Source organism: Cygnus atratus, chromosome 12 (assembly GCF_013377495.2).
Source record: "Cygnus atratus isolate AKBS03 ecotype Queensland, Australia chromosome 12, CAtr_DNAZoo_HiC_assembly, whole genome shotgun sequence".
Lineage (NCBI taxonomy): Eukaryota > Metazoa > Chordata > Aves > Anseriformes > Anatidae > Cygnus > Cygnus atratus.
In genome coordinates, this window is record NC_066373.1 from 5,700,949 (window position 1) to 5,728,256 (window position 27,308).

The following is a 27,308-nucleotide window of genomic DNA, read 5'->3' on the forward strand; positions in this document are numbered from 1 at the left end:
GCTAATTCTGAGTTCTTCCACCAATCTCATCTGGAAAAGTGTGAAATGCTCTGTTACAGTGTTTCATTACTGAACCCTGCTTTGCATATGCAAATGGAGTGAAGGTACATAAGATCCCTTCTTTAAAAGCTGGGCTCTTTCCTCTCCTAAAATAGGAATGCTTCTACCATTGCGTCTCATGAAATGTAAGAGTCCCTTCTTGTCTACTGGCTTGCTCTCATTCATGATGGTGTTTTCCTGCAAATCCACACTAACTCCAAGACTCTAGAATGACACCAGGGGATTTTCTTCCATGTGTATGTCTGGGGATCTGAAAGCAAAAGCTAGCCAAACCCTACTCTGAAGTCTACCTTGCTGTATTTCTGTCTAGGCTAGGAAAGCAACCCTGATAAATATTGCTTTATAGATAGTATAGAAGTTACTGAGCCCGTGGGCAGACTTCAAAAGAATCTGAAATCCAGCAGCAAATTTTTGCTCTGTCCCTTCTTGTAATCTGTACAGTTGAGCAGAAATCTATTCAGATGTTTCCCATTTCCTCCTTTTTCTGTCAGTACCACATTATTTCCTATTGAAGGCTCTAGCCTTTCTGTCACGTCCCCGAGGAACGAATCCCCTGTGCTGTAAGTAGGAACGCATGGCAAGCCACTAGGCAGCAGCCAGTGCAGTGGGCACAGTTTTGTTCTAGAAAGTGTGCTGGCCTAGATGTGAATGGAAGGATGGGGTTTTATAGGAGTTATATTCTCAAATCAGAGACAGATCTGAACATATAGAAAGTGTGTTAGCAGTTAAAGGGCGTTAGCAACCCCCCACCGTGAGGTTTAGCAAGGGCACTGAGGTGAGCTTCAACGCTGTGGTAAAATAGGTTTCTGTACCCCTTGTGCTGAAGCGTTGTGTGTTCTCAGAGGCCAGGGGCCTACCTTCATTTCCAAGTGTGCAAATTGATACATGTCAAATGGAAGCAGACTAATTTAGGTAAAGAAACACACTGTTTCCTACTTTTCAAGTATATGAACATTATGGACAGTCACCCCAGGAGCTTCCTCAAAAGTGTGTGTGACCATTTAGCATCTATAGCCCCCCTTGCATGACATACTCCCTCCAGCAGCTGCTGAACACATCAAATATGTCATATATGTTGTAACCCTCTCTAATCCTGTTTTTACTCCCATTCTTTGATCGTATCCAGTCTCACTAGATGTGTGTGGTCAATCAGAGCTCTAGGGCAAGGATTGCCTCTTTGTCATATGTGCAGATAGGCATGTAATGCAACAGGACTGGTGTTTCTAGGTGTTAGTGCAAGACAAATACATAACAGTAATCAAGGTAATAAGACTGCCTGAAATGAATACGATAAAAAGATCATGCCTTTTCAAAACAGGAGCTGCCAAAAATCCTTCTACCTGAACAGAAGGTGACAAGTCCCTACAAAGAGAGAAGTTGTGTTGCAAAACTTTCTTGTGTTCTCCTCCATGGAGCTGACTGCAGCATCAAGAAATATTTTAAAACGCCTTTGTTTTTGAAGTGATGAGCCCTTTAAAAATAATATTGCATGGATAGCCCTAGTGAATAGGAACTGAAGGAGACACATGCTACCATGGTTGTTCTTTTACTAGTCATTGACTGGAAATGCTCACAAAAGGAATAAAAAGTACATTTGCCTTGTTAATACAATTTGTATTACATATTCATAAACCATTTTATAAAGCTCCCAAGGAAAAATTCAATTGTACTGAAAGCACATAATGGTAGAGCGGCCATACAGAAAACAGGCAGCATGTTACAGAATTAACTGCACAATGAATGAAATGCTATGTCTATAATGAAGCCATTCAGATATAAATTATGGGAGAGAAGATGAAATGTTTGTTAAGCAATAAAGCTTGCAACTGTACATGTGAAATTGAATGGGATTTATCATAAAATATTGTGGAGGATACAGGCTGAATATGTGTTACAAATTGACTGAATTAAAAATAATCCAAGGAAAGCAAGCAAAGGGAGACTGAAAATTTTAGGAAATGAGTTCATAAGCTTTTTAGCTCTGACCCAAAGTCCCCTGGTGCCAAGAAAAAGAGAGGCAAGAAAATAAGAACAGAATAATTTCTTAGAGGACCACAGTTATGTTGTCTTAATTTTAACCTCCTAAATTTTGTCAAATAATCAGACTCCCTGTTGAACAAATAGCATCTCAGTGGAGTGGAGGGTAGAGAATTTGGCCTAACAGTGTTTGCTTAGTATGATTTACAGTGGAAGATTTTTTTCCCCTGAACTGTTTATCTCAGTAAGACTTGTTCTGAGGGCAGGATAGATGATATTTTGGTTGGACCTTAAAGAGATATGCGGTATGTTTTCCCAAAAGACCTTACCAGATATCTCAGTACAAACAGTAGAGTTGCTAAAGAACACATTCTGTGGGATCCCATACCAAGCGTCACTGAAGTCCACTTCTCAAAATCACATAGCCTGTGCATTAGCTTTTACTTCCATAAACTGAATATACCTATAGTTTTTACAACATGATAGAAATATTGTGCTTATGAACAAAAAGTATTCACAGAATCCTTAGTATTAGATTTAAAATTCAAATAGATGTTTATGAGATATGGGGATAAAAAGCGGGCAGGATAATTTCCAACCACAAATAACATTTGTAGCTATGGAAACGTAGGAGAACCTAAATAAAAAGAGAGAAATCGGAGCTGGAGAATCTGTGCCTGAGAGGGTTAAGGGCATTGCCCCTTTTCTGAAACTTGGATGCCTTTTAGGGCCTCTCTGTCTTTCTCAAGCAGTGCACAATGGCCATTTCTCTGCGTAGTTAAACATATACAGAGAAGTCTGTGGAGCTTCTGTAGGAGCTTTAATGGACACGCTGGGATCCTCCAGGCAGTCTGGTGTGAAGATAAGTGAAGCCAAGTGCCACAGCCATGGCTGACGTGGTCTTTATGTGTCTGCTAACCCCAAAATCACTATTTCTGCAGGTGCGTTTCACTCTGGTGGCATTTGGATCAGGGCCGGACAGACAGAAGGAATGAACACATAGCTTTCCCCTGATTAATGCATCTGACTAACTGGTAGATTTCGTTTAATCTCTTTGACCATGCAGCCTAACAGAACCCTTTCTGTCTCGCCTTTTCTTGCTATTTAATAAATAAAGGGATTCCCCTCCTCAGAGCCACATGTAAAAGCACTTTGAGTTGTTCTCCAGCAGAGTTTTAATTTCGAGAGACAATGCTGAGCCTCTGTGGAATGGGTGCTGCTGGACCATTTACTGCAGGGCTAAATATAAATAAGTGAGGAGAAATTAACTCAAGTAGACTCCATTTTGCTTCCCTGCTGAAAGGATGCACTTACCCAGGTGTAAGATATTCTGTGGATTTTTTGTTGCCTTGTTTCAATGGAAAAAAACACACTGAGTACAAACATACATTGGCCTCCTGCAGTGTATCAAGAGGGGCTGGTAACGTTACCCATTTAAGAAACGTGGCATGTGCCCAGCACTTTTGGACTGAATTTTATTCACAGCCTGTTAACTTGTCAGTCTGCATCTGAAAGGCCATGGGTTCAAAGCTGCTCATCAGTGTTGGTTGACATTCCCCTTTAGTGCCTTTGGAAGTATCAAGTTTGCAGTTATTGACTGCATTGCTGAGTTATCTTTTGTATAAGCACAATGTCCATGAGGGGCAGAAGGCTGGGGACATGTTCACCATGCATTTTAAGACATGGTTGATTTGATTTTCTCATTTCTTTTTTTTTTCCTCTAAGTATATTTCTTTCAAACTTAAACAGTAAATTGTAACAATATTATTGATTGTGTTCTGTTCATGGAGCAATGGCATCCGTTTGCTGTTTTTTTAAATGATTTGCTCAGTGGTGTGGAAAGAAGTAGGGGAGGTGAAATACCTTTTTCCCCTAGAGATGAAGGCTTTCCAGTTGAGATCAGTGCCACAACAATCTGGGATCTATTAGCACCGTACCAGGCCAGGCAGATCCACTGAACATGAAGGCTTTCTCTGCACTTCAGTAAGAGACTCAGGACTTCACCTCTAGACCTTAATATTGAAATGTCTTGTTTTTCTTTGATTAGCAACTAAATTCCCACACAATCTGAATAAATCTGGGGGAGAATTCTCTGGGAGCACAAGAACTGTAAAGCTGGTTGAGGGGAAAAACATGACATATGTAATCTGCCCTGGGCAAAGAAAATGCATCAAGTTTTGAAATACTGCATGCAGGCAATTGAACAGAAAGTGAATTGTGGACAGAAACACAACATTCAGTTGCTAGAACAACAGTGAGGATGTCTCATTCAATTCTGTCTTTGTACTGTTTACTTTACATTATTGCAAGTGAAGAAGCAATATCACTCAATGAGGCAAATTTCATTCTTAGATACATGCGCATAATTATCAGTGACCTTTTAGATCTGAGAGAGAATTGATTTTGACGAGAGCTGTACTTTCTGCTCTTAGGGCAGGGTCTTGCCCAATTTGTTCTACATGCTCAACAGTCATTATTTGCATGAGCCAATCATGGGGATTGGCTATTATTGATAGATCTTCCAGGAATTATGTCAAAGTTAGGTAAAAAAAAGAGAGGAAGAAAGAAATTAACATGAACATTTTATTTTATTTTTTTCCCAATCAGATACATGTTTCAGTAGCTCTTGCTAAAGTGGTAAAATCTACCCAGCAGGATGAAATTGATATGAAAAGTTTATTAAGAAAAGCAATTTAACAAATCCTTCAGACACAGGGGAATATTACTGTGGATAAACTAATCTGGAAAAATTAAAATCCTCCAAGAGCAATTTGGCTATTGCGAGATGCACAAATCTGAACCAAACCTTCTTCTAAGGTTCATCAAAATATTACTGTAATATTCTGCTATCCTGAAACAGGATTGCTGGGTTTTATGACACACTGTAATAGGAGGTCAAGGGGCTCTTATGACACATGTATAATGCCCACATAGCAGAAGGGAGAAACAGTGAGTGCTCAAGCTCGTGTGTCTGGTAATTTTAGGTGTCGTGATTAAATGCTGAGTCTGGCATCTCTGGAAGAATATCTGTTGGGCCCAGCAGGAGCTCTCAGCGCTCTGACTCAGATGGAAGAGTGCTTTGTGTCTTCCTAAATGAAGGTCCAGATCCTGCTCTGGATGGCTGACAGTTGTGTGGTGCGTGCCAGAATCTCCCTCTGGCTTTATGGAAAGCGGTAGGTACTCTGCGCCTACATGTCTCTACTTGTTTACGCAAAAAATTTGGCTCCCAAAATTAGCAAGTGCTTTTCAAGAATTTTGTCCAAACAGTTTGCTGCAGTGAGTCAGTAGCAGAGGTATGAATAGAGCCCAGGGCTCCTCACTCCTGGCCCCGTGCACTAACCACCAAGACCATTTACTTTTCTAGCCAGGGCCAGAGAAAAGATGTGAAAATACCACAGGCAAAATTTTTTTTTTTGCAATTTTTCCACTCAATTTTGCAGACTCAGGAGGTTTGGTTAGCTTTCCACGTTGAGCAAGAGCCTAATGTTGGCTTTGCTGTGGAATTTTTCATTTCTAGGTGTATGAAAGATGAGTCTTTCCTCTTGCTTTCCCCACTGTCCTCTGCTTGAAGGAGAGCGGAGACATACGTTGAGTTCTTTTCCCTTTGGAGATGGTAAGTGGGACAGAAAGATGGGTGAACAAGGAGAATGGGGGCATGGTGCACGTGTGATGGGAACCCTTGCTGGCCTCAGTCTCAATCATGAAGAGAATAAAGAGGATGGGGCAAACTGGCAGGCCAGGAAGAGCAAATGGCTGACAGTCCGGGTCCGTGCTGTTGATTACATCCTCTGGTGATCCAGTTGGGGAATCAACAGGCTGATTGTGCCCAGTCATTAAGGAAAGGCATGTCTGTAATTAATGGCAAAGGGCCTGATACAATAAAAGGCATGTCTGCCTTCTGCATTGCAAAGCCCACATAGGGCTGCAAAAGACGCCAAAGAAAATCAATGTTAAGCAGCTTGTATGGATTTGTGCAGGCCTATACAGTGCCAAAGTCCAGACATATTTCTCATTGAGCTGAGTCCTCATATGTTTTATTTATAATTTAATGCTAAAATTTATGAAGGAGATGCATGGCAGAGGGAGAGCCCATAACCTTGTCATTTCATTTCTTAAAGCAGCAGCTACTAGGTCTAGGAAAGAGTTATGTCCTCCTTCTTCTCTCTGAATCCCCAGCATAAAATGTAACCCAGTAGAAATTTTTTTCACTCCGAGTTTGTTTTCACTGAATCGGCTGTACAGCTGAGTTGCCCATTGCTTGTCAGGCAGCAAGTTTCTATCAAAGTCACTAACTGCCAATCATTTGCTCTAAACTAAATCACTTCAAATGTTATTCATCAAGCATGCCATGTTACATTATAGACTTCTATAATTCAGACACTTAAGGTATGAAAGAAATGAATTTCCTGTATTATTTTCCATAAAAACAAGTAAACAGCACTGGGTGCCTTTTTAAAGTCAATTGGAGGATTGATTTTAATTCAAATTGTATTTCAGAATAGTTCAAGCACTCACCACTTGAAGCTGTAATCTTGAGACTTTAAATACGGATGCTATAATTTCAGAATGTCACATGCTTTAAACATTTGTATTGAAATTTAAGCCATTGCCATAAGACAATAAAAAGAGCGTACATTAAAATGTATTAAACATGACAGCAGCATTCACAGCCCTGTTTGGAGGGAGGAAGGATTTTAACAGAATGCAATATTTAGCGGTCTCTTTTGTGTTGTTGTGCCACGATGTCAGAATTACATTTTCCCGAAGCTGTGGATTGGGCTTTCCCCCTCTGACATCAGCCACATTTGTATTATGAAGCTCAGATGAAACAATAAGGTGCAGGGTTTCTGCTGGCTTATATTCAACCTGATCAGCACTGCAGACCTAGCAGAACTTAATTGAATTGTACTTGAAAGCTTAAAGTGAGGAGGCTGCCAGCGAAAGAACATAGTTTACTGCAATGGAGAAGACCTAATGGGGGAAGAACCTCAAAATGTTTTGTTCTGTTAAATTGCCAAGAACAGGTAAGAGTCCAAAACTCACACAACACTCCTGGGTAAGCATCCAAAAGTTGCATACATTTTCGTGTTCATTTGAATTACCCAAATGGCCTGGTTCAGCGGAATCTGAGCTGGGAGTCTAAGGGAAAGGGCTGTCACATGAGATGTCTAGTTAAATTTAGTTAAACGGTTAAATACTACCGCTTCTATAGGCAAAAGAAAAGAAATTTCACCTAATCCAAAACATTTCACATTTTCTTTAACAAAAACATTTGTTTCCTCTCTTATCCCCCCCTTTTTGTGCCATAAATATGTCAGTTGTTTAAAAGATGTGACTGCCCTTATAAATGTATCAAAGATAAGCTAGGTTGTAAAGGATTCAGGTTCATGAACTGTGTTTATAGAGTCTATTGTTTAGTACTCATGAATAATTGATTCTTGTCCTTCCTGCACAAATATTCAATCAGATACCATTCAAATTGATAGCAGGTGTCTGATCTAGGAAAAAATGGCTATGTTCTTTGACTTGAGATGTGATTGTAATACAACACAACTTCAGCAATGGAGTACAGAGGAGTATCACACATTTCAAACGGGATCTCTTGAGTGAGAGTTTCTAATTAAAACACCATACAGTGTAACTGTCTGGTATGTTTTAGATAAGTAACCATCCCAAAGCACATTTATTACATTTATTTTTATGTATGTATATGTGAAATGGAGAAAAGGTCATTATTTTCAAAAATTGCTTGCTCCAATAAGAGGTTACATCGTGGAGAGAGAAGAATACAGTTTTATGTAGATTGTCACTCTGTAGGATTCTTACATTCCCAATATTAAAAAAAAAAAAAGACTATGATTTCCCCAGACCATGTGATGACCAGGAGACATAGAATAATTGCATTATGTGATACATTATTTAAGATCCAGTAAGAAGGTGCCTGTTCCTTAAAGTGCAGATTCTTTTCAGATGAGTTACAACTTTCCTTTACTGGAAGCTTCCTGTAAATCAGTTTATACTGAAGCAAAACAAAATGTACATAGAAACAGAGCAGGGAGCAGGACCTGCTAGTGTATCCTTGAACCTTGGAGCAGTGCTCGTTTCTTGCTCAGGGAGGTTTGTTGATGTGAGCTCAGTTATGCCTGAGATGGCGAGAGGAGCTGCAGAGTGAGCACAGATATATAACCAGAATTTTGCTCCCAGGCACATGAAAATAAATCTGAGAAGTCAGAGGTCCAATATGCTCCAACTAAAGCCAATACAAGTTTGGTCATTGAATTAACCAAGAGAAAAATCAGGACTTAGTTAGTAGTATGGAATACAGAGTATTTTCCACATGTAATTTACTGATAGTAGTAGGAACTCTTTGGAAAAGAGTTGAGCAAATACAAATATATATATATATATATATACACTTTATGCCTCTTCATTCTGACCCATTGCTACCCAATGCATGGGTCTCCTTGCATTCTGCAAGGGTATTTTCAGAGTCACTGTTTTTTACCTTATTTCCCTCTCCTTCTGACCCCCTGAATTTAATGCTTAAAGATACAAAATTGGAAGCTATGGAAAGAATTTTCTTCTGGTTGCCAGCGAAGACAATTTTCTCTATTTCTATATTTAAAGCACTTTTGACCTCTTTCCTATCAAAATGACTGTAGGTTCAGAAAAGAGGTTCTGCTGTATAGCATTCGTGGCCTGTGCAGTCTTTGGCCATGCACGTTTGCTTACCAACGTGGAAGGATAACGTTTACAGGTAGGATGAGCTCAGACCTGTCATTAGGTCAATGAATGGTCATGTGAGGATTAGACTGTTTATAAACCCATTGGATTTATACATTTGAACCGGGTAGTTGATTGCAGTGGATAGTTGTTCCACATCCTTCAACTCGCTAGCTCTCATGCATTTCCAAGAAAGCAATTCAGCTGCTGAGCTTTAACTCTCATTGTTTATTTCCATCTCTAATCACGGCTGGAAATTCTTGAATGGCATCAAGTATGCTCCCCCACTTCTCTCTCAAACCTTTCAGACCCATCTTACAACCCTCCATGCACTTGATCCATCCAGTCGCCCAACACACGAACATTTCAGAAAGTTGCAGCTTTCTGCTTGCAGTGGGAAGGGGATGAGGTACTGTATCTGCTGTACTAGCTGCCAGAATCCAGGTGTATCGAGAGAGCTTTGCTCTCGTCGATTGAAAAACCCTTTTTGGGTTGCTTATTTGAGTAAAGCATTTCTGCTTTAGAGTGACATAAAATCAAAAAGTTCTCTCTCTTTTCTTTTTCGAATACTAAACAACTGTCTGCTTCTGAAGGTTCAAACAAGTGCTTTAGTTGTACGCTGTCTGCTCAGGATTCCTGTGCATAAAACCCGGTATTTTTAGGGAGTGCAGACCCTGAAGCCAGTAGCATGCTAAAATGCTCAATCTTCCATAAATATTACCCTTCCCCTGACCTTCCTTTATTTTCCATGCTGGATTCCACTTCTGAATCTATTCATTTTGAATAGGCAGCAAAATCCTTCCCTGGAATAGACAACACAGATACACCTTGCCAGCTGTAGCAGTTCGTAATGTATATATTATTGAAATATTGGCCGTGGTTTCTGAAACCACAAACAGAATTAGTTGTACCCAGAGAAACATACTTTCTTTTGGTGGCTTGAGTAGCCAACAATTACTAAAAATACCCTCCTCCTTTCTGTAATTTCAGAAGATAACATAGTATTTAGTGCGCAAGTGACATAACACATGAATCAGCTCTTCATAAAAACTTCTTTTTTTCCCATGGTATGTTAAAAATATTCAGATGGGGCAGCATACAAAAACAGCAATTTCTTTCTGTTCTCTATTAAGAGCATTTAATGCTTGCTAAAGGTTTCAAGTTTCCTGCCTTCCAGTATTAAAGTTTCTCTTTGGCCAAACTCAGACGTGTACCTGGTCCTGCAACCGCTTTACTCGCCTGCCTAACTTTAAGCAGAGGAGTAACTGCAGGGAAGTTTCTTACTGCTTCAGGTGGCAGTGGCATACAGAGACTGTGTGAGATGGATCCTCTCTTGGAACATGCAGCGAGTGGTGACTTTTGGCACTGCATAGAGCTGAGACAGGAGAAGGCCAAAGAGCAAAGGATCTTGTATCAATGTAGTAATGAGCCTAAAACCCCAAAACAAAACTTTTGGTAAAACTTTTGGTGATCTGGACTCTGGTGGTATTCTTTGGCTTGGGATTCTTCCTTTAAGAAGAATAAATCCTAATAAGCCAGGATTTGGTGCTGTGTTCTGTGCACTTCTTTGGTGAGATATCACCAAACAGCAAAACCATTCTAATAACCTGTGGTTGCTGGAAGGTGTATGAAGAGAACGATTATTTTTTCTATACTTAGTTTTCTGCAAATTTAAACTCCCTGAATTTACTCATTCTTTTCTCAGATGTGCAGAGCCAGCCATATATGAGCAATCTGTGGAGTAATGCCTTACCTATAACAGGATACCTTGTGCTTGGGGTTGGAAGTCGGCTGCTCTGTATATTCCAATTGAACTTTTAAGAATGTCCAGCTTTTCTCCTGTTTAGCTCTCCAGGAAGATCTTAGAATGAATTAATCAATTTATTAGAAATGAAGTAGCAGCATGCATTTCTATTAAACATATGCTAAATGATGATCTCTGAGAATTATAGAAGATGAAGAAAGCCCCAAAGCATGGTAGGAAATTATATGTCGTGCCTACCTTTTTAAAGGGAGAAAAGGAAGGGACCGGGAATTCATAAACCAGTCAGGCCAATAGCTATTCCTGGAAATACACTGGAACAAATCTTTAAAAAATTCATGTCTAACTATTCAAATGATAAGGAGGTTGTAAAGGATAGCATAAGATTGAAGCGGTTTGTTCTCAGCAAATGCATCTGATTTCTTTCTCTGAAAGAATAAGCATCCTGGGGTAAGGAGAAAGATGTTGCTGAAATATCGTGATTTCAGCTTTTGTTTTTGTCTCATATAATGACCTTGTGAAGAATTAGGGAAAAAATTCCAGTAGGGAACACAATTGAAGAACTGCATTGGGCACCCTGTTTTAAATATCGAGAAGGAATATTAAATTGAGAGGAGTGTGACAAGAAAATCTGGGATTTACAGAACATGAGCTGTGAAGAAAAGTTGTGGGAACTGATAAACCTACAGAGAAATCATCCTGATAGTCTTTCCAATATGAGAAAGTTGCGCAAAGGATGGCGCTTATTGTTCTCTCTCCACTTGAGGGAATTCAAAAGAAACCAATTTAATTTTCAGTCAAGATGCATTAGGATGACTGGGGGGAAAACTTTCTAACCACAAGGGGAATTGAGTAATGATGCAGACTTCATCAGAGGGTTTCCAGAGCAGGGCAGACAGATGTTAAGGGGGGTCTGGCACTGCTAACAATTCAAAGGCTGGGGAGGTCCTCTCCAGGCCCACGTTATTACCTGTGAAGAGCAACGCGAGAGAAAAGAGGAAAAGCTACTGCCAAGAGAATATGAATGGATGGCGGTTTTATCAGATGTTGATAAATAGCTCTTTCTTAGAGATGGGGCTGATATGACTTTCTGAAAAATAAGGTTTTGTCTCTGGAAACTGATGGTGATATATGCGTTTTTAGATGTATAGGAAAACAATGTAAGATGTTGGAAAGACATAGCATACTAGTGATAGACTATCACAGACTTTGCTTATGTATTGTGATAATAGGCCTAACTTATTTTAAACGTCAGTTACACTGTGATCTAATAAAAGATTAGTTGTGGATTTTTTTTTTTTAAGTAACTTTTACTATACTCACATACAGTTTTAATTCACATCCAAATTTTTGTAGGCCTCTTGAGACCCTATAATAATAGGACAGGAGAGAATGATGCAGAATTCATTTTAATTTGCTTGTCTTGGAATACCCTTTGCTGTTTATATTACAGATTTCAACATACATCTCAGAGGGTCAGAGCAAGTATAAATATCTATACCAATTTTAAAATGTACCATTTTTGGAACCTGTCATATACTCTCTGGTAAGGCATGCTATTTATCATCTTACGAGGCCCATTTTTCTTGGATGTATGTGAAAAAATCTGTAGAGCTCGTGTACAGGATCCCAAAAGCTGTAGCTGGGAGCATAACGTAAGCCCAAAGTGCTCAATTTTAAATGCACCTTGCTTTTCTACAGCACTTGGCTGTCTGGATCTCAGAGTGCTTTCAAATTTGAATGAGGTAAGTTCAGAAAGTTCCAAAGAACGTGATAGTTGTTATTGATTTTATGCCTATTATTTAACAACATTATCCTCCAGTGAAAATGCTGGTGTTAAAATTATTACCCACCTTGATTCCACAGCCCAAACTGAAAATCTAGTTATGTGTCTGAGGTCACCTGAAAGTTTATTCTGTTTCTTCCTTTGCCTGCTTACCTTCCATCACTTTAGTATCGATAAAGAAGAATACAAAACCAACGGTGGCCGGTTTCTGAGCTCAGTTTTCATCGAAAGCCAGCAGGCATCAGCTAATTCATTCTTGTCATGCCTCTGCCATGCGCAATCCACATTTTCAGAAGTGGCCATACTTCATTTCAGGTGCCTATTTAGATGCTCAGTAACCTTAGCATGTGGAAATGATGCATCTGCTCAGGTTTAGGATACTGGGGCTTTAAGGCACGCTTTGTCTTTGGGGCAGCAGGGACAGATGCTCTGCAGACAGCCCTGCCACTCGCACCCCTGGCTCCCCACTGCCAGTGGCAGAATGGCTCTAGAATCCACATTTCAACAGAGATTTCAACAGTTCTTGATCACTCTCGATGAGTGTTTAGGTACTCCCAGAATTATACCCCCACAACACGTGCTGTTGAATAGCTGAGCTGTAGAATATTGCTTTGGTCTGCTGTCACTTGGCTGCTTGCATTTCCACTTGCTCATCAGCAGTGACCTGCCTGCAGTCTCAGCTGGCTGGACTTAAAAAGTTCTACCAATAACAATAATCAGAAGTACATGAAAGGAAGTATATATATTATATATATATGTATATTTTGTAATGGTAGAGCTCAGATGTGCCGATCTTTTAGCTCATTAATGTTAGACAATTATATATTGCACTTTTATAAGTTAAAAAAAGGAAACTTCACCTAATCCAAAATATCTCACAGTTTCTTTAATGAAAATGTTTCTTCTTTTATCCCCCTCGCTTTTTTTTTTTTTTTCCTGCCATAAAGGTCATCCTTGCTATGTCTGTTGAGATCCCCTGCAACCAAAAAGTATTAGAGCTGCCACTAAGTAAATTAAATTGACAAAAAACATGTCTAAAATGGCTGGCAGACTGCTCCCATTGGGTTATTTTATGCTATGCCACAGATTTTAAACAGTTAAGAAAACCAATTAGCATCAAGCAAGCATACAATACCATTTTGTTCCGTAATTCTACCTGTCACTTTTTTATTTCCCATTTCATTCTCATCTTTCTTCATAATTGGATGCAAAAATGCTAAGCTGTAACTATTTGTGCGAAGAAAGATGAGAGACAGAATCTGAGCAGATCAGCGTGTGTATCAGAAGCTGCGTGTTGTGAAAAACCAAAATCAGTTCGAAAGTGATGATTCAACCAATAATATACGGTATGATATATGTAACGAACTGGGAAGCTGGAAAGAGCTGAGCCTTGGGTGGCTTAACTGCTCTAATAGATGCTGTGTTTTACAGACCAATGCTTGAACATCTGTATTGGATAGTTTCTGGTGAGGAAACAGCAGTAGCCATAAAATACTCAGCAATATCCTATATATAACAATGAAGGTTTGAGGACAAGGACACTAGGTTATGTATTTCATTCTTTTGCTTTACTGAGAACTTGAACAACAACAAAAAGCAGGCGGACAGGCGACTGATGTAATGTCTCCTTTGACACAGATTGCATTCCAACGTTTTTAATAACTCATTTTCCCAAGGGTGGGGTGATGGGGATGCTTTAAATATTCCCTGAAGTGTTTTTTTTAAAAAAGACATGCTCCCGGCTTTCTGGTAGTCTCCGGCACTTCGCGTGCAGTCCCCTAGCCCCAAGGAACCCACCTCTGAGAGCGGGGTGCCGGCTAGCTGAAGGGCAGTGATTTTCAATGCTATTCGTCTTTTAACGACGGTCTGGAAACGAGCAGATGCACAGTGATGACTGAGTGGCGGAACAGGGGTGGAGGAGCACCCATCTTCCCCCTTTCAGCTTGGCCTGAGCTTGCAGCAGCACAATGTAGACAACATAATTAGGGTGCACAGATGCCTGTCTTTTGCACAACTGCTTATTTGGCACTGAATTCATGGTTTAATTCTCACTGGCTTGCAGGTTAAAAGCACTGGATGATATCAGTGGGACTGCCAGGTACTCAGGATCTTTTCAGTGCCAGACCAGAAGTGATCCATCCGTAGTCATTTCTAACCGTTTACATGAACGTGGTGGTGTGATGCACGCACCAGGAGACTCATTCTAGCTCTTCCCACATTTCGTGCTTCTCTTTGAAGTGGTTCACAACTCATGTGCGTACTGTGGACAATTTTCATCTTTAGTGATGCAGCATCCCATTGGTCCTTCCTTCCATCTCCGAAGCTCTGCGCAGAGATTTCTGCTCCCTTATCTTTTTCTGGAGTGGACTGAGCCAAGATTTGAGCGCTTCCCCAGCTAACTTCTGTTTATGGTATATTTACTAGAGTGAACAGCCTCTGCTGTTTATTACAGCCAATGTGTGTTCAAGTTATACTCATCACAGAGCTGTTAGTCAATGTTTGACTCCGCACAGATATAGGAGGGGGCATTTTCAATTACTTGCAAGGATGTTCTGGATGGCTTGTTTTTTTTCCTGTCTCAAAATTGCCAGGTGCTCTGAGTCCTTCCCAAACCTATAGAAATTTGCTTTGCACTGCTTAAGACTTCTGCTTGAGGCTTAAAAAGATGTGTGTGGTGTTGCTGTAGCTGTGCTTACACTTGTTGCACTGAGAACTCCGACAGGGATAAAGCTACCTTGGAAGATGCCTGCAAAAGCCAGACAAATCAGCATAATGTCTCTGGCCTTTGGCTGGGTTTGCCTTTACACCCTGGTGAGATGAATTTACCTTTCTCAGCTGTGTATTGATGTGATACATGTTAATTCTACAAACCCACGTTGTCTACAGAAGCAGCCTGGCATCTGTAGTACCTACACAATATTAGGGGCTCTGATTGATTGTATCCTGTATTACATAAAACCCTTTTTGGCTATCTATAATGCAATATGGCTATGAACAGATTCTGCTCCCTGCAGTTATGGGGAATTGAGGGAGGAGTGCACAGGGCCTAGACAACTTCATGGAGAGGTTTCCTCACAGACAGACTGCAGGCAGATAACTACACCTGTACCAAAATCTTGTAGTCTTTCAGACACTCCTGCTTCTGCCTTGAAACACGCTGGTGAGTATGGCCAAGTGAACTAGGAAACCCAGCACACGCTGTGTTGGTTTCTTCAAGCCCACACAATCCCAGGCATTAAGCTAGCCCCTCTCAGACCGCATTTCCAAAATGAGACTCCTCCGATAACTCCCTGTATCCCTTTAAATAACAGTGACTTCTTCAGTAACCTGCTTTTAGTACCGATATTATACTTTTGAGGTAAGTAGTCATTGAAACATTTTTATTTATTTATTTTTTTTTTACATGGGGAAATGGGGAAAGCAGGAAGGAAGAAGATCCTATTTGCTTCTCTGACACACTCTGAAATCCTCAGGGCACATGGCTGAAGGCACTTGTTTATTGGTGGCATTTTCCAAATATACTTTGCTCTAAGTAACGTGTTCTTAGGAAGTGAAGTTTTGTATGTATGAAGTTTTATTGCTGTAGCTCATTCCTGGAGTATGTAACTGGTGGATTGGTGATTTTTCAAGGAACAAAAAGTGTTTCCTTATTTCTAATATATATATATATATCCAACATTGTATTTGCAAATATTGAGGATTAAAAGAATATTTTGTATCTTGGCCAAAGGTGCCTTTGACAAATTTGCATCATGTCTTTACTTCTTTAATTAACTATTTCAACTGTTTTTAGCTCCTGTTTCTGCTGTTTTACTTCTGCTTTAACAACTTGCGCTGCACCGTAAGAAGAACCTCCTTTCCCTGTGATTTTTAATATAGGTTATTAAATCTGTACATGCTGCACAGTTCTAAAATGAAAATTGATTACATGATCATTAAGGAAAAAGGATTACATGGTTGCAGGTATACTGTGCGCCTTGTGGGACAGTGGGCACTCGAAACCTGAACAGCCGTGTTTGGTGAGCAGGCGGACAGATTCCCTGACGGTTTGCTGTAGCAGTAGCATTCGGACATGGGAACCAGCACGGAGGCTGTAATTGCAGCCAGAGGAAAAAAATGTGCGTGTGCTGTTACACAAGGCTGTTGTGCCAAGCTCCGCCATGTTCCTTTGGTTAGCACTTGGAAAATAGATAATGACATTTGGTACTCCAAAGCACATTAATTTTGGTGGAATAGCTGCTCAAAAGGATTTAGCAGAATGAGAAGCATTTGAGGTGAATCGGTAAGATCCTGCTGTGCACCCTCTCCCTTGTGCTGTGTGGCACTTGGGGATCTCTTTCTGCATTTTCCATGACATCAGACTTGTTGCTGCTCTTCCTTCCTGGCTTGCACGTCTCTCTGGGTCATCTCTGCTTTATTTGGAGTGCCGAGTTTGTTCTTTCCCGTCCATCCTAAAACTTCACCTCTGCCAGGGAGCTCCACGAGACTGGAGGAGGATACGCTTTCCCACCGTCAGTGGGGAAACTGGTTTATCCCAAATCCATCTTTGCCTTTTCAAAACTCCCTCTTCTGGGGTTGAAAGGAACATCCAAATGATGTCTGTTCTTTGGGTGATTTAATTCTTTGTCTTTCTTGCATTTTGAAGTGTCTAATTAAAATGAATTAAAGATAATAAAAATGAGCAATAACTCTAAGACCGACATCCAGAGAGTCTGACTCTGCTATTGCTCATGTATTTTTGGAGGTGATTTGCTTCTTCTAGGGTTGCTTTGACTCCTTAGTTGGTACTGTAATAAAGTGAGAGACAGACTGATGTAGTCATAGCCACAGCTCAAAGTCAGTGTAATTAATATTATTTCACACGTAGCTTTTAATCCGAAGAATTGGAAGGGCAGAGTCCCAGTTTAACCAAAGTACATAAATAGGTCCCTGACTCAAGTGTGCGAAGTCAGGGGGCTGCTTGCAGAGTTAAGAAAGTCCTTCAGTGTTTGCTGAACTAGAGAGCACTCTTTTTCCATCATAATATAATATTTTGCACAACCAAAACACAGAGGTCAGGAGGCCAGAAAATTAGCACAAGCTGTAACACTCCTGTAAAGAGGGGGGTGGGAGGGATGGGTGGAAACAAAACCTAAAACCATTCATACATTTTAAATGGTTTCCCTTCCCTCCATTCATGCAATGATATAGAACAGCTGGTCATGAAACCTGGCCGCATATTTGTTAAATGGGAACAGATTACTAAATCAAATTTGTTGACTAATTTTCAAGTATGTGGCCTTGAGATATTAAAAAAAAAAAAAAAAAAGGTGGTGGTGGGGTTTGTATTGGCTAACGAGGAGGGGGTGGTAAGAGCAGGCCAGTGGTATGAACATTTCATGCTGGTGGTATTTGGGTGGGGGGGAGGGAATTGAATCGCTAACTTTCGTGTGAGTACCCAGCTAAAACCTCAGGGAATTTTATATAGTGCATGTTGTCAGTATTTTAATCATCCACAGCTGTCAAAACTCTTGTAACCCGCCTCTTCTATTTAAAATGTGTCTTCTAGGCATAAAATAATTAAAGGTGCAGGACCATAAGGTAGGCTCAGAGCCGCTGCAATGTGACAAAACTCCACATATGAAAGGCATTATTTCAGGAAGTTTTAAATATAAATTTTGTTTTGTCAGAAGGCTGCGGGGCACACATTTTCTATACTGTCAAGCTTGATAGTAACAATATTTATATTTCAAATAAAAAGATTAAATTGCAGTCTTATGTGTTTCTGGTTTTCACATAGTTTTTACCAGTGTATCATAGTGTTCCATATCAGTGTGTCATCGAAACTTTTTTTTTTGCTGACACCAGTTTTGCTTTATTGTAATATTAAGTCTTGTACTGTCAGTCCCTGAATTGAAATAATGAGGGCAGACAGTAGTTTAGTTGAGTTACCTATATCTTTCCTTTCCTCACCCCCCGCCCCCCAAACAAACCTGAAAACAACACAACATAAAAATGAATTCCTTCAAGAAGGCAACTGCAAAGGCAGAGATTTGGAGGCTGTTGGTGTGCAGTGTCTGTGTGTGCGTGCACGTGCTCACATGTGTATTTGTATAAGCTGTGGGCTTGCCATGTGTGCAGTTCAAGACCCTACCTTGCAAGTTCTCATTCAGCCTACCAAAATGCCTGCATACTTTCCAAATGGATTAAAGTTTAGCATGAGGTATGGATGGAAGAGTAGGAGAGGGCAGCTTCGTTTATGAATATTTTGATCTTCTCTATTTGTTTGTTTTTATATTAAAAGAACTAACCCAAAGAACGAGTGCCTTGGTTGTTTTGAGCGGTCTGCTTGGCAAGCCTTTTGTGCCACTGCTTGTTAGCTGTTATTTGTGAACTTTCTGTTAATGCCCATAGGCCCTTCGCTCTGCATTGTTTGGAGCTTTGCAGTCCCAGGAGTTTGAGTCCCAGGGCTGGGTTTGTGTTGTCTGTGCAACATCAGGGCTTGACAGAACAATGGGGAGAAATGTGAAAAGGTTCTGACTCAGGCTCATGTTTGAACGGCCAATTGGAGTCACTTAGCCTGCCAGCTGGGGCTGGGTTTGCTCCTTTTGGGTTGAATTGTGAACGTTTCATCACAGCCCCTTTGTGTCAGCTTGCAGCTGGCAGAAACTTCCTGTGCAAATTCCTCCACTTCTACCCTCTGCAGGATGGCGAGGATTTTTTTCCCTGGTGTTGGACAGTGCTGGCTGATGCGTACAACTTCTCTGACCATGATGTGGTTGATAAACTGGGTTAATCAGAACAGCGAGTCAAAACTTGGGTTCTCTAGAAACTACTGTGCAATTGCTATGAGCTTGGGCATGGCATGGGCTTGAGTCTTCTCTCTGTCTTGCTGCTGAATGATGCATCTTTCTGTTGCTTTAAGCCTTTGGTCTGTCATTAGTCCAGTCATGATTTTACAATAATGAAAATAAATTATAAAACAGCACTAATGATGATGTTGTGATGGAAAATGAGGAGGGTGTGCTGCTAAGGCAACTCATGAGGAACCAAATGCAAAAAGTACATTTCCATGGAACTTCTCATGCAAGGAATATTTACTTCTTTTATATTTACAACAGTGACCAGCTTAATATAGTTTACTGGGTTTTATAACAGGAAAAGTAAACTGCATGCCCCAAATATGTTAGCTAATAAGTGACAGATCTGACCATGTGATTCACATGAACGTCCTTGTGACTCCCCAGTTCTCTTGGTATTTTATGCCATTTTATCAGCTCTAAAACTGCCTAGAGAATAACTTCCTACTCGTAGAAACCCCTGGATATTCAAAAGCTATTCAAAGGTATGAACGAAACCAAAAAGGTTTCGAGTTTTTTTAATTGCTGCTGCTATACCTCAATAAATATGTTTTGTTTCATTCCATAATTGGCCAAGAACTTTCCACTCCGTTGTACAAACTGATTAGAAAGTTTCATGGTTTATATGAAGTACGTGAGGATAAAATGTCAATACAAAGACTGTGCCCAGTGAAGAACAGCCTTTCCTTTTCCACATATAAATCTGTGCCTGTGTGCATTATGCTCCTAAATGCTTTGCAGAAGTGGCCAGCCTGCTGAACTAATCAGAGTTGGAACAATAGGGGAAGATATTTTAAAGTAAAGTTATGTACAGTTGGAAAAGTGGAAACAACAGGTGGCACTATCCATTCTGTACTCAAAATCTGAGCTTGCCTAACATCCTCAACCACTTTTCTACCTTTTTTTTTTTTTTTTTTTTCCCAGCTTGAACTGATGGAGATACAAATTAGGCTATTGCAGCACACACATTTCAAATGAGGGAGGCCTATTCCGATGGAAACATCTGGTTTCATTACACCAGGTAACACCTGCATGAAATTACATCTGTGCTGAAAGTCCTTTAACAGACTTTGGTAATTAAACTCAGGCAATCTAATCAAAGAAAGGCATGGAGAAGGTGATACATGAAGCCTCATTCTCTGCCATGTAAATAAACTGCATTAGTATATTAGGTCTTTCAAGAAATGGTTAACATCAACAGCTTGCAATTGAATAGATTTCATGTTAAAAACAGCCTTCCATAGTATATCCATAATATATATTCTGATCTTCCAAACAAATCCCCAGGGTGCTGTTTGGATTTATTGCACTTAATAGCATATTGTTTGGAGTGTACAATGTGTGGGTCCAACTGAGTTTTACTGGGATATTCCGTGGCTCAATTTCCTTTCAATATGTAACCATGTCCTTTTCAAATTTTGCTCTAAAGCCTTGTGTAGCTGACTGCTTTGCTCTTTGCTTTATCAACTGGTTTCTAAAATGTAAAGGCTAACCTTGACCTGAGCCCTGACAGGGAGCTCACTCGTTGCAGAGACACTATGATAGCTGGGGTTTCTTTCCTTGTGTGTCGTCACTGTGCACTGCACGGCATCTGAGCCTGGAATGGGCTCAAAGAGGAGTTCTGGCATTGAGTCTTAGTTGTCTTGTGAGTCTCACGAACAGAGATGGTTTCCCACCCTGGAGCAGGTTCGCTGTTAGCCCTGTGTGGCATGCAGGCACTTCTGGCTTTGTTTGCGTGAGATTTTACCATCTGGCAGTGTCACCTGGAAGGCATAAATAAAGCCATTGTTTCACTGATCCTATCAAGGGTTGCATATATTTTCCTTGTCAGAAAGTGCAGAATAGATCCAGCAGAAATCATACACAATATTGCTACTACTGTTAAAGGATAGCAAGGTTAACACTTCTGGCTTTGGGAAGAATTCCAGCATTTCTTTATGGAGCTGATTTTTTTTCATATAATTATTTTCTCTGAAAGCTGATTTTTAGTCCACAGTAAAAAATTTAAACGCAAAATTTTCATCGTGGTAATAAATGCCCTTGCAAAAATTAGTAAGTTTTCCAGACATTCTCTGGAAAAAGAACAGTCCTTGGAGCATAGCTGGAAGTGAAGGACTCATGCTGGAAACCAGCTTTTTGGTAGAATGTCTCCCTGTCTGCTTTCGAAGCAGCATATTGCTAATCACCTGACCTTTGAACAAATGCAACTTATTTGTTCGGGGTCCTTTCATCCATGTTAATCCAGATGTGTCTTTTAAAACCATATTCCTTCTGTTGATGCTCGATTGATGTTCTCAGAATCCCTTTCCATGTACATGCCCTCCAGGGTGGGCCACGGAGTGGTGCGGGACTAGGGTGAGCCCGAAGGGAGAAGCGAGCTCCAGAGCTGAAAGGTCATCTCCTCCGGAGTAATCTCCTGTTTGAAAGGGGAATGTTTTAAACCAGTTGCCTCTGCAGGCTGCTGCTACTCTGCCTTGCTACAAGTCTAGGACCAAAGAGATCTTTCCACGTGGGGTGCGTTTAGAGGTAGCGACTAGAGCCAGGAGCGGGCTATAAGCTTCCCTCTCGCCCTGGGGAGCTCATCTCCTGTCAAACTTGCCATGCTTGGCCACTGTGAGTACAACACACACACCGTCCCTGCACAGGTGCTTTCCCCATGAGGCCGTTTCATGCTTTGGGCTGAGAGCCAAGTGTGCATGTGGAGCTGTGGCACGCACGGTGCCCCGCAAAAAGTTTTTCCCTCCTTCTCTAGCATCTGTAAATACAGTGTAGATAGTGTTCCCTTGCTGTTTACAAAAGTGAAAAAAAAAAGGCAGTGGCAGTAAACTTTCTGCAAAGCCTGAGCCTACCAAAGATTTAAAGGATTGACATTTGCATTACATTTTTCCCCACCCAGTCCTCCTCATTAGCTGGATATCTTTATTCTCTAAATATTTACCACCTAAACCAAATTTACAGTTTAATTTGCTGCATAAAATCATTTATTGACTGATAAAGCTCATTACTGAGGCCTAGCCCAGGCTGTAGCCTGCCATGACAGTTTTAATTCTTGTAGCAGCAGGCTACCGCAAGAGAAAAACAATCCTGTCACATTAACGGCAGGGGTCTAAATTATTCAAATACACTAAATCCTCCCAGAACAGTTCCCCTGCTCATAATTTGTCTTTTCTTGCCAACAATTAACTAGCAATATTCTAAGTTAACAATGCCAACTCTTTTGAAATCTCAAGGAAAATGGAAACATATACATGCAACAAATGCTTTTAGAGTGGAATACATCAAAAGGCAATGCTGGGAAACTTCTCAGAAGTGTAGGCATTTAAATGGACCCTCTGCTTTCTTTAGTGCAGGAAGAATTTGCTGGGTATTTGTGTGTGTACAGATGGGTTTGATATGGAGTTTTGCGGTCTGGTGGCAGAGCTTCATGGCTACTTACACCAGCTGGTGGCCCAGTCAGTGGCCCTCCCATGGCTGATGTTTATCAGTTCTATTGAAGTTACAGAAGAGTGCTCTTGTCCTCTTCCATCTTCTCTCTTCTATTGTAGCTTTTGCTGTCTTCATAATTACGATTTATTACAAATAATTACAATAGTAAGTGTAACATACTGGGACAAAACCCCTTAAGATGCTATGAATAGAATCAACTTTGAAAGGTAGAGGTCAAAGTAGCTGACAGTAGGCATCTTGCAGAAGCTGAAGGTCTGAATCCATCCCAGTTAGGTCTCAGAGCTTTCTTTCCATGTCAACCCATGGAATATGGGCTGGCAGGTAGTCTTGAAACAAACCTCTAGCTAGAACAATTTACAAAGTCAATAGAAAAACTGCTCAGTTTGGTTTCTGTCATGTGCATATGTGGATCCGTATGTCAATAGCCACAAATACATGCTGGAATGCTGAGCAAAGAGGAGTTTGAGATCACTCCAGTGATGATGAGGAGTTAAAATTTCCTATAAGGGAAAAAACATTTTTATTCTACAGAGGATGGTCCAATTCATGTGTCCTTCTGTATGTATGACAAGTACAACCCATCTATTACAGTCCATGATGGGTAATAGTAAAGTCTTTAGTATTCTGGTGTCTTATATAGACATAGCACTTTGTATCATTTCAGAACCTAAAGTCCATATTTCTCTTGTCCTATTCATTTTCACCCTTCAATTTTTGTGGCGGTTCTAGTGCAGAATAGCTTCTTGTGGAAGCCTTCAAAGTGAAAATGATGGCTCCAATTTGTGACCCAATAGCTTTGACATTGTCTGTATGTTTGCTTGAGTTTACAAAAGACTGCTTTTCTTATTTAATCCTTTAATGCTAGAGCACTCAGAAAAACAGTAATTCTTTCTGGTGTGCCCTTAGTGACAATATTAACTCTGTCTTGAAATTCTCAGTTTTTAAACTTATAATGTGTCTTCTTATCCCTTCCTATAGCACACAAAGTACTTTAATATTGGGACATCATAGATCTCTGAAAATATGTGTAGAGGTAGGATAGGGTTAAAATATAAAAAAAGAATATACAGGATTATGCATTATTTGCTAGTTCTCTATATCAGCATTTCGCAAGATGCGGCTACATATCTGATGATGATGATGTGCAAAATGACTGAAATTCCCCATCATTTTGATTTACTTCTGAAGGTATCTGTTTTTCTAGCCATTCTGAGTGGTGTTTGAGCAGGCAGTAGTACCTGACGGTGTGTGTATGTCTTTATTTGAGCTAGTATCTACAGCAAGGAATGTATGTAGTGTGAGAACAGGGGTCCTGTAGAAGATTTCATATGTGCTTTCAAGTAGCCACAACCTTTCCCATTCACATACCCATGTAAGCAGAACTGTCCTTCGGCATTTGTGCTCTGAAAGCATGTGCTCTGTTGCTGAAGATAGAAGGGAGTATCTTGTTTGATATCTTAGATCAAGTTTTACTGGAAGATGTATGCCGAATTTCTGGCTGAAAGTATGCTGGGGCATCTTGCATGTAGATCCTAGCTTCCAACTTCCCGTCTTCTTATTTTCTCTTTCTATGACATCTCAGTCATCTTCTTGTATTTATTAATGCTTCTACTACCTCAGGGCAGTCACCAGAGTCTGTAGTTTGTCCCTAGATGACAGAGGTGTCTCTCACACACACCTGAGCACTTCCCCTGCGCGGTGCCGTGTTTGCAACTGCGGGATCGGATTCTCGCTGTAGGAACCGTGGAGACATCGGTGAATTCAGCAGAGTTCTGCGGATTTACACCTCCCTGGAGCCCCACTTGATGTAATCCCAGCTTGGTCAGTGCGGGCTCCCTTTGCCTGTGTGCCCCGGTTATCACAGTCTGGGACGAAGCCGCAGGGAGCTTGACCTGTGCTTGTTTATTTCCAATGTGCCCACAACTGCAACAAAACCCTGCTGCTCCGAATGCGCTGTTCCGGCTCCTCTGTGTGCATGAGGCTTGGAGACTGAAGCTGGTTAATTGTGGCAAATGTGGTTTTCTGGGACATCTAAGGGTTATGTCACTTTTCTAAAAATCTCTTTGATCTTGAATCAAAAGAAGTGGGTGGGTTTTTAACGTCGTCTTAACTGTGTGGCTTTTACAAATTAAAAACCTACTGGAAATTGGTTATACAATATACGCTTGTGTTTCTCTAAGACTGATGAGACCACCTTTGACTCTAAGCTGCTTTTCCTAGCAGATCATCAGGGAAATTCTGATAACAAACAGTTGGGAAAAGCTAGAGGGAGCTTTTGAAATAAGAACTGTGCTTTTCTCTGTATTTTGCAAGCCAAGGCTTTAATTTACAATAAGCACAATAAGGGCAGAAATGAAGCAGTTAGTGTGCTGTCTCACTTCACTAGGCAAAATACTCGAAAGAAGCACTTTTTTATTCTGTCCTTGTCACTAACACAATCCCAGCCTTAAATCCTATCTAGGATCTGATTCATATCCCACTGATTTGGCCAGAATCTTGTAATTTGCTGGACTTTTCATTAGGCTGCCTGTCTCCTACTACCTTGTAGCTCTATATGCATTTCTATAGTCTTACGGCTTTCTTCTCAACTGTTTCAACCTCAACTGTTTGCACACATATATGTGTGCTGTGAGCCGAGGCCATGGAGCTGAGAAGCTTTTTGCATTAATGGAACCTGTCTTGTACCAAAGGAGATCTGATAGACTTAACAAATAAGTAAATGCAAGCCTATTGAACACTAGTATTGGAAACTTTCTGTGTACAGTACTTTGAGGTATCCTGTGGACTTCGAAATATCTCTGAAATACAAGCTGAAAACTACTTGTTTAATTTATGCAATGTTTCTTACATTTTGTAAGTGAATGAATGAAACGTCTAAAATGTGTTTGCCTTTATCATGTTTGAAAATCGGATTTCATAGCTCTAGTATCTGATATAATAGGAATGAAATAAGGCCTATGTTCTTCAAATTATGCTTTTGCTGTCATATTTTCATGGTAGCAAGAGTAAAGACATTGATGAATTCCTGCCTGTTGGAAAAACATATTGGATGCTTCAAGTAGTTTGACAAATTTATCAGAGTGTTGAAAAAAGGAAAAAAAGTGTAAGCTTTTCTTGAACAATAATACTTATCACTGCCCCTATTGTCTGGATGAAACCAAAGAAAAAGTATTGGTGGTACCCAGTTGTATTTCATTCTTCTCTGTGAAAGAAATTAGATTTCTTATTGTATATATTCATATGAAAATATGCCCGGTCTGTTCTAAGTATTGTTTGTGGGTAAGTTACTTGCCAAATACCTGCATACAGGAAAGACATTCAAATACCATCACTTTATTTTATTGTTTCCTTGCGGGTACTGTATTCACAACCAGAGTATATATTAAATTTCTGTCATATATGTATACATGAGGGAAAGATTATATTTTTTGCCAAGCAACCAGTTCTTTGGTACAATTGATATTTGGAGGGATAACTTAAAACAATTGTAAAGGATCATATTTTCAAGGAGACTAATGCCCTCAAGTTCTTCCTCGGGTCTCTGGTTTAACCACCCATACTCACTAGTTGGTACAGACAAATGTAAGACAGGAGCAGCTGAATTAAAAAAAAAAAAAGTTTAGAAACAGAACCTAGTATTCTTCTGAGCTGCTGAGCTCTTTTTAAAAAAAGGGCTGTTTACTAAACAGGACCCATGTCGAAAATCTGCCTTCACTCCATTTGCTAATGTGGGAAAGTTGACGTCCTGGCTCTGCACCACTCGTAATGCCAGAAGCCTACTGGTCTTCCACTGCTTGGGATCTGTAGGCACAAAGTAGTGTTGAGATAAATGCCTGAGAGCAATTGCCATGATCTCATTTTGTCTCCATTCGTATGACATACACTTGTTGGCTCCTAAAGCCCTATTTGACTCAAGGCTACTATATACATCTCATTTCTTTCATGTGAGCTTTTAAAAGGCTCATCTGATAAGGTCTGAGTAGCTTATGTGCGTATCTACTTGGTTATACCCAAAGCTTAATTCTCTCTGTCCTAAATGGAACTTTTCTGCCATTTAGTTCAAATGCTACTTTGTAAGGAAGTTGCTGTTCTGTTCCTGTTATTAAATACTCATGATTCTTTGGGGGCACATCACAGAGTTTTGAGTTTTTGTTGGGTTGAATTCTGCCCTTGGATACAAATGTACAATTCCCAGAGTGATCTGCAGAGAATTAATCTGTCATTAGCAATATTGGGTGTAGTGTGTCTAATTCCCATGCACCACCCTGAAAATTTCCACCACCCCCACAAATGTAACAGAAAAGAGGACTATTCCATTTATTCTTTTTTATATGCAAATGAGACTTAAAATAATTGTTTGATAATGACATGTTTTTTGTTGTTGTTGTTGTTGTTGTTTGGAAATATCTCTTGACAATAATTTATCCTGCAATTATTGTTGCTTAGTCCTATCCTTATAATTAAGGCCAAGAAAGTGTTGTTCATCACCTCATTAGATGTTTTCTCTTTCAGAATGCCTGACTCTCTTTAACACAGCCAAGAGCTGATAAAGCCACTTGTATGCAGAGCTGGCTGCCTGCACATCTTTGATCTTTTTTTTCCCCCTTCTTCAAGAATATGACTTTGTGAAGTAGTTGCTGCTGCAGTTTCAGTTTGTTGTTTTAAACAGTTCAGCTGCTATAAATACTCATTCACTTTGATTTTCAATTGCCCT